The sequence below is a fragment of the Nelumbo lutea genome, chromosome 4 (assembly GCF_056320005.1).
Source record: "Nelumbo lutea isolate HS-2025 chromosome 4, American lotus-T2T, whole genome shotgun sequence".
NCBI lineage: Eukaryota > Viridiplantae > Streptophyta > Magnoliopsida > Proteales > Nelumbonaceae > Nelumbo > Nelumbo lutea.
Window position 1 is genome coordinate 85,029,305 of NC_142687.1, and position 12,491 is coordinate 85,041,795.

Genomic DNA, 12,491 nt, shown 5'->3' on the forward strand with positions numbered 1-12,491 from the left:
AAAAATTATTTAATTAAATAAAAATAATCGTAAAAATTAATTTAATTATTTAAATTAATTTGAAACCATATTATTTATTGTATATAATAAAACATATATACTAGGCCTGTAAATAGGCTCGGACAGGCCTCAGGCTTATGTTTCAATCCTGGATATCCCATCCCAACCCTAGGCCATATCCCTTATCTTAGCTAGGTGCAAAACACAGCCCACGCCTGGTCCATTACTAATGTAACATTAGCACCCGCGGGAAATTTTCACTTTCTTCTCCCATAATCGAATTTTCTCCATCCCCTTCTCTCTCATTCTGTCAAGAATCTATATATCGAGCCTGGAACATCTCCTCCGCGCTCACCCAAACGAACCCTAGCTTGTTGGAACCCCAAGGTAGGCTAGGTTGAGTGGAGGGGCTATGGAGGGTCGAAGATTTCTTCTTTTAAGACTCTTTTGTCAGTTCTCAATTCTCTATTCCGCCAGTGGCCATTGAAGTCGTTAGGGACTTAGGGTTAGCTATTCTTTTTCTCAGTTTCACCATTATAGAAGGATTGAAGACCACTGTTTGTTGCCATTGATGTTCTATTTTCATCGCTTTTGCTCACCAATCTTCTCACAATGCCATCCCTGACCAAGCTTCACCACAAACGAAGTTGATACCTCAGGCTCAGGTTTTTTTCTTGTTTATCTTCTCCCATTTGATATCTATTTGTATGAAATGATTAGTTTCCCTGGGGTCATGGTGATTTGGAAAGAATTGTTTTTTTTAAAGCACTCCACCTATAAAATATGTCCCAAATCTTTTTTAAAGCACTCCACCTATAAAATATGTTTCACGCATATAGATTAATTCAATTATTCAACTATTTTGTGCAAGTTATTAATAGGTTGCAGGTTTTAAAAATATGATATGACTATATTAAAGAGAATCTTGATCAGACTGAATTGTGGGTTGAGTTTTGGGTTTTTTTGGAGTTTATTGAGAGGATTATGCCTTTTCAGGCGTATAGAATCTATTTGACAAAATTCCCCAATCAGTCCTATATCACTATGCATGCATTAACTCCTTTAAACAAGTATTCAAAAGCCAAGGAGAAATAGAACATGTCCTCTCAAGGCCTTAAATGATGACTCAACATCCTTTAATATGTATCGGTTCCTTTCCTCCCAAAGACACATTATTGAATAGACAATAGCCCTTCAATCCCAATCAGTCCTATATCACTATGCATGCATTAACTCCATTAAACAAGTATTCAAAAGCCAAGGAGAAATAGAGCATGTCCTCTCAAGGCCTTAAATGATGAGTCAACATCCTTTAATATGTATCGGTTCCTTTCCTCCCAAAGACACATTATTGAATAGACAATAGCCCTTCAATCCCAAGGGACAGTTCAGTGGTTCAACAATCGAAATTGAAGCTTGACTCATAAGTGTTTTACAAGCATTAGATTGGGATAATCCTAATCTGGGGGTTCAAATTCATAGACATTCAGAATTGAATACGTGGTCTTTTCCTTGGATTAACCCTGGTCAAGTTTTTAAGTCAGTTTTTGGTCCTCCTAGCAGAGAGCAAAAGTCCTTCTTGGTTAGGGATCTAATTCGATTGGATAGGACATGGGATAGTGATAAAGTGAGGCATTTGTTTACTGATGGTCTGGCCAATGGTATCTTGCAATCTCATATTTTTTTGGGTAGAAATGAAAAATTTATTTGGACTGGTTCAGTTATAGGAAAGTTTTGTATTAATGATTTCTAGTTGAAACACTGAATTAGGTCTCATGCAATTTTGGATGATTCTCTTATTCAAACTCTTAATCAAATTTAGAAACTTAAAATTCCTTCTCATTTTAGGCTTATTATTTGGCATTCCTTTTGGTTCTTGTCCTTTTTCTAGGGCCATTCCTTTTGCTAGCCCATGGGATTACCTTGTCTTGCTATGTAGTTGGTCATCTCCTTTTGATTTTGTTTGGAATGCTTTAGCTTGCTTTAATACTAATATGGATAAATCTAATTTTCTGGGTTGGTTAGTGGTGCATCTGGGATGCATCGTCAAACACCGGTGGCACCAGTTTAGAGATTTGTAAATTTTTCCTATCTTCACATAACCTTAAACAATGTAGTACGTGGTAAGGAAGGGGTCGAATCCACAGGGAAGCAAGAATAAAAATTATTATTTTCGTTCCGGACAAATAAAAGGAAAATAGATATGGGATTTGCAGAAAATAAGAACATAAAATTTATTAATACTGAAATTAAATGTTCTGAATTGAACAAGGCAATAATTAAAATTCAGAAATTAAAGAACACTAAAATCAACAAAAAATAATAAAAAAGGATCCAAAATTCGGATCCAGTGGCGGTAGCTGTTCGGGAAGACGAAAAACACGCTTTCTCCCTCTGTTCAGCCCTCGAACCCCTCGAGACACCTTAGCCTTGAATCAGACGAATTAAGATCTGCAAAACACACAAACAAACGGAAATTAAATCTAAAAGATTGCTAGAATAAAAATAACATAAAAGAAAAAAAAAACGAAAGGGATGGCTGATTAGATCTAATGGTAGCAGTAGTTGCAGATTGGCTGGACTGCTTGCAGGAACCCCTCCTGACAAGATCTAGGCGTTCTTCCCTTTTACAACTCTTGAACTCCTCAAGAAACCTTAGTCTTGTGAACTGGGTGAATTGACCAACTCCTCCAGGGCCCTTGGGGTTGTTTTTTATAGAGAATGATGGACAAAACTGGGATTAGAGAGAAAGAGAGGAGCGACTAGTGGGTTTATGTAGAGAATGGGCACCCCTAGGGTTTAGAAATAGAGGGTTAGGATTAAACTAGAGGGATTTTGCGGCTATAGTGAAAAGGAGAGGGCACCCATAAGTATGGAGGGTTGGGATTTATGCTCCTAGGATTGAATGGTGGAGATTAGGGATTAGTTGGCACCCTAGGCTTAGAATGCTAAAGAGATGGCACCCTAGAATGGAGGGTGGAGATTGCAAGGTGAAGATCTAAGGGTATGAGAGGTTGCTAAGGCTTGGATGGTTGAGATTAGATGTAAGGGAGGAGTGGAAGGTGAATATTTAGCAGTTAGGGGCGGTTAGGGTTAGTTAGAGGTGAAAAGAATGAGTGGGGAAGCGCCCTAGGGTTTGCTAAGGAGAGGGGAGTATGCTAATACAATAGGAGGGGCGCCTTTCTGGGTTTAACAAATAGGTGGCACCCTCCTGTGTTTAGTTTTTCATAGAAACACCCCTTTCTCAGTTCAAATTCTCACTAGCTTTCCAAAATCTATAGAAAACTCTATAAATTTTCTAGTTTTTACTCAGAATTTGCACATGGACCCATAGAGGTCACAACATTGAATTTAACCGAAAAAAGGGTATAGATTAGTCAGTCTAAGGTCTAAAATACCCCTAAAATGATGCCCTTAAGGCATCAAAATACAGAGTTATCACACTCCCCAACTTAACCATTGCTAGTCCCTTAGCAATGCAACCTTAAAATTACACTGAGTAAAGAGATCATTCCCATTGCAAGATCATCCCTAACAAAATTAGCCAAGTATCCTGATTCCAGAATTCTCAAACTTTGTATAGATCAGTGTTGGGTTTAAAGGTTAAAACCATAATGCCTTAAACATTACAAAAACTTGGCTTAAAAATCTTATATACCCTTTGTAGATTGTCTCGATAAGTTGAGATTGATTTTTAAAATCAGGCGGGTATTCTTCTTCTGACAGTGGATTTCTACCTCTGAACTTGATATGCACACACATTTTTATTGCTATCTTCCACCGTTTGACATGAATCTTGACACTTGACTTAGGTGAAGAGACCTAGTTACTAAGTGTTAGGTAAGTGTCTTCGGCATTTCCTTTCTCGTTTGACGGGAATCTCGACACTTAACTTAGGTGAAGAGACCTAGTTACTAAGTCTAGGATGTGCATTGACATTTTATTCTCTCTCTCACTCTTTTTTTTGCTCTGTGTAAAATTCAACACTGTTCAGGGTAGTCCACTGCCTCTATTAATTTGAAGAATTTTTTGTCTGATTTCTCAATCTTTCTCTTCTTATCTTCACAGAGGCAAACTTGAGAGTATTTTCAATTTCTAAACGGTTTTGACAACATTCAAACAAGACCAATTTAACTCCTGTCACTTGTTATTAATCTCTACAAAATTCAATATTCTTTTATCAGTTTCCTCAACTTTTTCTGTTCGGGAATCTCTTTTAGTGGAAAAATTTTAAAATTTTCAGTGAAAATTTTAGTTCTGCATTTCTAAAGGCTTAGCTCTTATTATTATTATTATTATTATTATTATTATTATTTTTCCTTACCTCCCAACTTAAATGTCATTGTCCCTAATGGCATGACTAGAATGATACAAAAGGACTTGGGCCAAAGGGAACAATCAAGAGGGTTTTTCCCAAGGGGTTCAAGGTCTGCCAACTGGTCTTGAATCAAGAAAACAAAAACTCTAATCCTAAAAGTAAAAGCAACTGAAAACTACGTTGTATTGCCTCCCAACCAGCGCTAAGTTAAATGTCTTTAGCCAGACACATTCACTCACTTCTCATATCTACACTTCCGGACTTGCTTTCTTCTTTACACAGACAGGGCTCAGATTGGGCTAAACAAAGGGTAGACAGGGCATCTATAAGGTCGTCCACTACATCTACCTTGAACTCATCTTCCCTTAGGTTTGGATACTTAGTGGCACTAAATACATTTAATTGGACTTTCTGCTCCCTAAATGAAATGTCCATTTCTCCCGATTTACAGTTGATATTTGCATTAGCAGTTGCTAGAAACGGACGTCCTAAGATTATCGGGTTATGGTTCAGTTCCTCGGTTGGGGTCATGTCTAAGATGATAAAATCCACTAGGAAGTAACAATCCTCTACTCTGACAGTGATATCGTCAATAACACCTCGTGGAGTCTTGACTGATCGATCAACGAGTTGCAGAATTACCGGGGTAGGTTTTAAATCGCCGATCCTGAACCTTTCATAAATAATAGAGGGGAGCAGATTTACATTGGCCCCAAAATCCAATAGGGCCCGATCAAAAATGATTTTAGAGATTACACAACTTATTAGAGGAGCACTAGGGTCTTTCATTTTCCGTGGGAGTTGGTTTAGGAGAATCGCATTAACATCTGCCGAGAGAATCATTTTTTGTGGGGCTGATTGTGGCTCCCTCTTTTGAGTACACAACTCTTTTAAGAACTTGGCGTAGGTTGGGACATGTTGGATCGCGTCGAGGAGAGGGATATTAATATGGACTTGAATAACTCCCTGATCTCCTTGTTGTGAGTTTCTTTCGTCTTTCGTAATGGCCCGATTATGAGTGTGGTTGGAAAGAGAACTACAGGTTGGTTCACTATAGGTTCTTCTTCTAAATTTTCCTTTTCTTTTTCTCCCCCCCAACTTATGGTCTTCTTACTCATTTTCTTCTTCATTGATGTTTTTAATTTTTTTTTCTCATACGGGTCCTCTAAAATCCTCCTACTCCTTAAGGTCATAATAGCTTTGGCATTTTCAAACTGAAGGTTCTTAGGAGGTGGTTGAACCTACTGTGAAGGAAAACCCAGTGGCTGATTTCTAGGATTCACAATTGGTTGACTCGGTAGTTGTCCTACTTCTTTCATCACATTGGCTTTCATTGACTGTCCTATTTGGCTCTCTAATCTAGCGATGGATTGCTGCTGAGTTAGAATCGACTGCTGAAGCTGCATAAATTTGTCATCAATTGTAAGTTGCTAAAGCAGACTTACCCTAGGAACTAGTCGGTCCAACCTTATCAGGTTACCCACAACCTCCTCAGACTAGTACAGTTAATGACAAATTCATGCAGCTTCAGCAGATGATCTAACTCAGTAGCTGTCCATCACTAGATTAGAGAGCCAAATAGGACAGCTAGCCGAAGTCAATGCGAAGAGAGAAGTAGGACAACTATCGAGTCAACCGGTTGCGAATCTTAGAAATTAGCCACTGGGTTTTCCTCTACAACAGGTTCAACAATCTCCTAAGAACCCTCAGTTTGAAAATGCCAAGGCTATTACGACCTTAAGGAGTGGGAGGATTTTAGAGGACCCGTATGACAAAGAAATTTGAAAACATCAAAGAAGAAAATGAGCAAGAAGACCATAAGTTGGGGGGGGGGGGAGAGAAAAAGGAAAGGAAATTTAGAACCTATAGTGAACCGACCTGTAGTTCCCTTTCCAACCGCACTCACAGTCGGATTGTTACGAAAGAGACTTGCAACAAGGAGATAAGGGAGTTATTCAAGCAAGTCCATAATAACATCCCTTTCCTCAACGCGATCCAACATGTTCTGGCCTATGCCAAGTTCTTGAAAGAGCTGTGTACTCAAAAGAGGGAGTCACGATCGGCCTCACAAAAAGTGATGCTCTCGGCATATGTTAGTGCGGTTCTCCTAAACCAAATCCCCTGGAAAACGAAAGACCTTGGTGCTCTTCTAATAAGTTGTGTCATCTCTGAAATCATTTTCAATCGGGCCCTATTGGATCTTGGGGCCAATGTAAATAAGCTCCCCTCTATTATTTACGAAAGGGATGGCTAATCAAATCCAGTGGCGGTAGTTGCAGATTGGCTAGATTGCTTGCAGGAACCCCTCATAACAAGATTTGGGCATTTTTTCTTTCTACAACCCTTGAACTCCTTAAGAAACCTTAGCCTTGTGAACTAGATGAATTGACCAACTCCTTCTCCAGGGCCTTTGGGGTCTTTTTTATAGAGAAGGGTGGACAAAACTGGGATTAGAGAGAAAGAGAGGGGCGACTAGTGGGTTTATGCAAAGAATGGGCACCCCTAGGGTTTAAGAATGGAAGGTGAGGATTAAACTAGAGGGATCCTACGGCTATAGTGAAAAGGAGAGGGCACCCATAAGTATGGAGGGTTGGGATTTAAGCTCCTAGGATTGAATGGTGGAGATTAGGGGTTAGGTGGCGCCCTAGGGTTAGAATGCTAAAGAGATGGCCCCTGGAATGGAGGGTGGAGATTGCAAGGTGAAGATCTAAGGGTATGAGAGGTTGCTAAGGCTTGGATGGTTGAGATTAGATGTTAGGGAGTAGTGGAAGGTGAAGATTTAGCAATTAGGGGCAGTTAGGGTTTGTTAGAGGTGAAAAGAATGAGTGGGGAGGTGCCATAGGGTTTGCTAAGGAGAGGGGAGTATGCTAATACAGTAGGAGGGGCGCCTTTCTGGGTTTCGCAGATAGGTGGCACCCTCATGTGCTTAGTTTTTCATAGAAACACCCCTTATCTTAGTTGGAATTCTCACTAGGTTCCCAAAATATGTAAAAAACTTTGTAAATTTCCCAGCTTTACTCAGAATTTGCACAAGGACCCTCAGAGGTCACAACATTGAATTTAACTGGACAAAGGGTATACACTAGTCAGTTTAAGGTCTAAAATACCCCTAAAATGATGCCCTTAAGGCATCAAAATACAGAGTTATTAGTTAGCAATTGCTTGGTATTACATATTGCGAGTAAAAATGACCAATTTTTTAAATCTATTCTGTTTGTGTGGGTTTTGAGAATTGAAATAGATTTCCTTTTACCTTTCCCTACATGAGGAGGGAGTTCAAACTGTTAATACCCATTGTTCTATGCATGAGCAAGTCGCTTCAAAGATTAACTTAGTATATCCAAATCCCTGTGTATCCTAACAATTCTGATGTGTTGATATATCCATGTCTTTCTTATGTGTACCATGATACATGTCTTAAAATTGTCTCTTTAATATTCATATATACTAACAATACTTTTAGCTTTGATGATAATGATGTTTGGTTATGATTATTTTGTTCTATTTGTTATATGTGCTAGATTAAGTGGCAAACAGTTGCAAGGAAGAAGCATTGAACATGATATTTTTTTATAGGTATTAATATAATGCCCTACTCTCTCTCTCTCTCTCTCCTATTCTCAACCTTAATTAGTTATTTCAAGGATTAGTGTGATAAGTGTTATTCCATTATATACATGTGTAATTGAGTTTTAAGCCAAGCCTTGGACTTTCAAGCCTTTTTGTAGGCTAGGAATCAAGAGACACGAAAGTACAAAGCATCAGTTTTACAAAGTTTATTTTCCATTAACTGCATGTTTCTCTTTTAACATTTATCTGCATTCCTTATTTCCTTTGCCACTAGGTTGCTATAAAAAATTCATACCTGAACTCACCAAAAGGAGCTGGATTGGGAAAAACACAAAGCATCCAGTTTATAGGGTTAACTTCCTACAAGTCTGGTTTACCATTTTTTGCATTCCTTATTTCCCTTACTAGGTTGGTTTAAGATATTAGCACCTGACTTTGCCATGTTAAAACATTTTTCTGCATTCCTTATTTCCCTTGCCACTAGGTTTCTATAAAACATTCATACCTGAACTCACCAAAAGGAGCTAGATCGGGAAAAACAAAAATCATCCAGTTTACAGAATTAACTGTTGTTTGGGGTTTGAATTTGATCAAGTATCCAGCAAAAGTAATTGAGGGGGACAAATTGTCAATCGGTGGAGAACTTAAGAAGCCAGCTTGCAGCAAAAGTATGGTTGATCAAACCTAAAACAATCATCTAACAATGTACTTGGTTAAGGTGCTTCGGATTCCAGCATTGCTACAATATGGTGTAAGACTGAGCCATCTATTTTCAATGTGGAATTCTGATTAAAAGATGAATCGTGGCTGTAAACTACAGATTTTTGAGAAATTCATAGACCAAAATAGGGGCAAGCAACAATGCAGGTAGAGAATCTTTTTGTGAGGCTGTCAATGCTTGTATTAGAGAAGTTGTAATTGAATCGATAATCAAGATCACAACCATGAAGGCATTAGTGAAATCCATCTTCATCTTCTTCTACAGAGAAAAGGAGTTGACAAATGCAAAGATGTATATGTTAGAGCACGCCTGATCAAGTCATTAACTTGAGGAGGAACATTAGGGCAGCTTTTTGCATCCTTGCCATATGTTCTAAGTATTCCTTAATTTGATGTATCCCACCACTACTGTTCACAATAGTCAAGTTCAAGCACTCTTCCACTTTTCCTAGATCCATCTTCTATCTCAATGTAGTGTTTTCAACTAATATCTTCTCTTTCATGAGTTCTCGTTTTATTCTTAGCAATAGATGAAGCATTGGTCTAGGATTTTTCATCCATGCTGTTGAGAAAAATGAAAGGTTAGAAAGAATTTTAATTTTAATGAATAGAAAATTAATTAATAGATCAAGTTAATGATTTCATCTAACCAAAAAGGTAAAAAGATTAGAGTATATATAATAATGGAAATGAGATTGGACACAATTATGTCAAGGGCCTAGCTAGTGATATATGGTGTATATTCTCACCCTATAGTTCCTTGTGTGCATATTGTAATTGTAATACTCTTGGATATTTGCTTGAAACGTAGTCAGGGCTGAAATCCACATTTGGATATTTGCTTTCACATAATATATCATTCTGTATTTTTTATTTTAAAAAATGTGATTTCTAACTTATTCTTTATTATTTTTTTATAGGTTGAATACGCTAAAGGTTATATACCTCACATGTGCGGATGAAGACAAATTTGATCAAATTTTACATGTCAAGTTTTTTTTGGGGGATTGAGGTTCATGTATTCAAGATCCTTGAATTTATAATAGATTTTAAACATATGGATGTATTAAATCATCCTGAGATGCAGTTCTTTTTTTCATTATATAATCTTTTATTGGAATTTTGTGTTCAAGTTTCATCTTATATTATGAATGAAATAAGTTGTGATTGTATTCAATACAGGAAAAAAGTTTTAAAAAATGTAATGGAAAAAATTTTAGGATCTAGCCATTAGCCATAGATTAACAATTTTAGCTATGCACAGAAAAATCGTAGTTATAGATGCTTTTTTGCTACATATTGACTAAACCGTAGCTATAGGTTTTCATTTTTAACTACGACAACTTAAACCCGTAGTTGTAAATTTACATTTTTAGCTAGTCATTAAACTGTAGCTATAAATTCATAATTGTAACTACGGACATCACAAAACCGTAGCTATAGATCCAAATTTTGTAACTACGGACATCTAAAAACTGTAGTTATAGAGTGGCATTTAACTACGGTTGTAAAACAAATTGTAGTTATAAAGTCAATTTTATAGTTACGGATAACTTTAAAACCATAGCTAAAAATGCACATATAATTATTAATTTAGGCTTTAGCTACAGACAAACTGTAGCTATAGGTGACTTTTAATTACAGATTCTATCATCCGTAGCTATTGCCTATAGCTACCGTGACTATAGCTACTGTTTCTTGACCATAGTTGGTTCATAACTATTAGTCTATAGCTACGGTTTTTTTGCATTTATAGCTATGGTTTTGTCCGTGGCTATAGATTTATTATCTTGTAGTGCATCTTAAGAGAGAGATTTCATATCCATACAAATCCAAGATCTCCAAACAATTTGGTGATACTCCAGTTACATCCCATAAATGCTCATTGGATAATTTCCAATTACAGCCCATAAAGGCTCTCTCTCAACTCTCAAGCAACAAGACTACTAAACTTAAACAAGCCTTCCATACCCAGCCCTGTCCACACAACAGCCCCTATCCAGTTCTCAGCTATTTTCAAGATGAACCCAACCTAAACTTAAACAAGTTGTTAAATCGGTTCAACCAGCTCAGAGTGATTAAATTGATTCTGCCTAATCACCTTGCTGCTCTTCTACACTTTGCCCCTACATGGCCCACTTCACTTTTCTTTCTTATCAACCCATTGAGGCTCATTGATGCTTCTCAATGCTGATGATGTTCCCAAAGTTGGAAAAAGAAGTACCCAATAATACTGCACAAGCTCTTAATGACAAAGGCGTCAACATTGCAAGTTTCCAAATTTTTCTTTAGTTTTATTATTTTGGCTAGTACTTATTATTTAATTTAAAACATTAAAATTTATTTCCCTACCCTCATACCGTGGATTCTAGAGGTTGGCATGCCAACTTATGTATTAATTTATTCATTTATAGTCATGTCTCCATGCTACAACCCCTAGATGCTGACATGTTAGAAATCAGTGGCAACACAGCAAAGCCAACATTAGCAACCAGGGTTTAAAACGATGAATTTAGGCTATTTTGGTTTCTAGGGTTGAGTTTATTGTAGAAAATACCAACAGAAGGGTTAAACTATGTCAATAAGAATTTAGAATTTAATGGTTAGAAGAAATCCTTGTCTTATTAGGGCATTGAGCAGAAGAGAATGGAGAAACGAGATTCATGTTTGGTTTAAAACCAATTGTTGTAGCTCAACATGTAGTTCTTGTTTTTAACTAAAAAACTATGGTTTGACCAGCTTTATGACTCTGCTTATAGTTTAACTAGATCTCATGTTAGATTCTGTCATTCTTATACATAGAGATATTAAAGACGGATTTTCAAAAGTAAGCTAAAGCTTTAGCAACTTTAATAGTCTGAGGGGCCAAAGACCACATGCTGACATGCAGCTGAATTCATCCTCTCAGCTACCACTCGGCATTCGCCCACTTGGCAGTCCTCCTTCAATTACCAAATCATTCCAACCTGATAAATAGATAAGCCTTAGGCCTTCTAGAAGAGCTAACAGGTCATAGGATAGCTATCAGACAGGCCATGCATTCTTTATAAACCGAAATGTTAGGCAATCAAGAAACAGCCCCCATCAACAAGTACTGGTGATGAGGATCCTGGTAAGCATGACTTGTTAATAGATTACATAAGTGTATCCAATGAACAGAGGATAGAACCAACATGTCACATTAATTATATGATAAGCGAAGATAATATAGATGGTTTAACCATATTAAAGAAAGGCTACTGCATAAGTTAGAAAGAACAATTGGTGCAAACAAGGGCTCTAATAGGAAATGAAGAATGCCAAAAATAATTGAAGATTTTTTCAAGTGGTAACAGAAATTATTCAGGATTATGTAGTGAGATAAGAGTTTTGAATATATCTGAAATGTTGTCTATATGGGAAAGCCATAAGGACTTCTCAATAATTTGTTCTAGTAGTCAATAAGCATTGTCACTTTGGTATATGGCATTGGATGCTAAGCAGTTATATGGCCATGGGCTTTCAAATTTCAATATGTTCATTTGTTCTGTTATATCTTGACTTTCAGGTCTACTGTTTAACTTGATTCTAAGATCTTTGTTTTTTACATAGATTATGAAGTTGGAGGTTTTGATGGTCCATTTCTTTATATCGATCAAGAGAAAAAAAGAAAAAAAAAAAACGTTTGATGGCCATCAAAGGATCTCACCTATGTTCAGGTGGAAGGAATAAACTTTATCTGCTGGTTGTAACCATTTGACTAGTTATATTACTGTATTGTAAACAAAAACAAAAAATTCTGGATGGAAGTGCAGTTCTGTTATTCACATAAAAATGAGGAGAAGAAAGTTATGTGAACTGGAAAAACATTCATTTACTTATTCACATTGTTAACCTTTTCTTT

General features: G+C 37.0%; 1 long non-coding RNA gene across 1 annotated transcript; it reads left to right on the forward strand.

Annotated features, from left to right (window-relative positions):
* Positions 1-114: 114 nt before the first annotated feature.
* LOC148861459 (uncharacterized) lies at positions 115-9,740 on the forward strand. The gene is made up of 3 exons (XR_016112420.1): positions 115-665; positions 7,840-7,894; positions 9,529-9,740. It is a non-coding gene; the product is annotated as an uncharacterized LOC148861459 (long non-coding RNA).
* Positions 9,741-12,491: the final 2,751 nt, after the last annotated feature.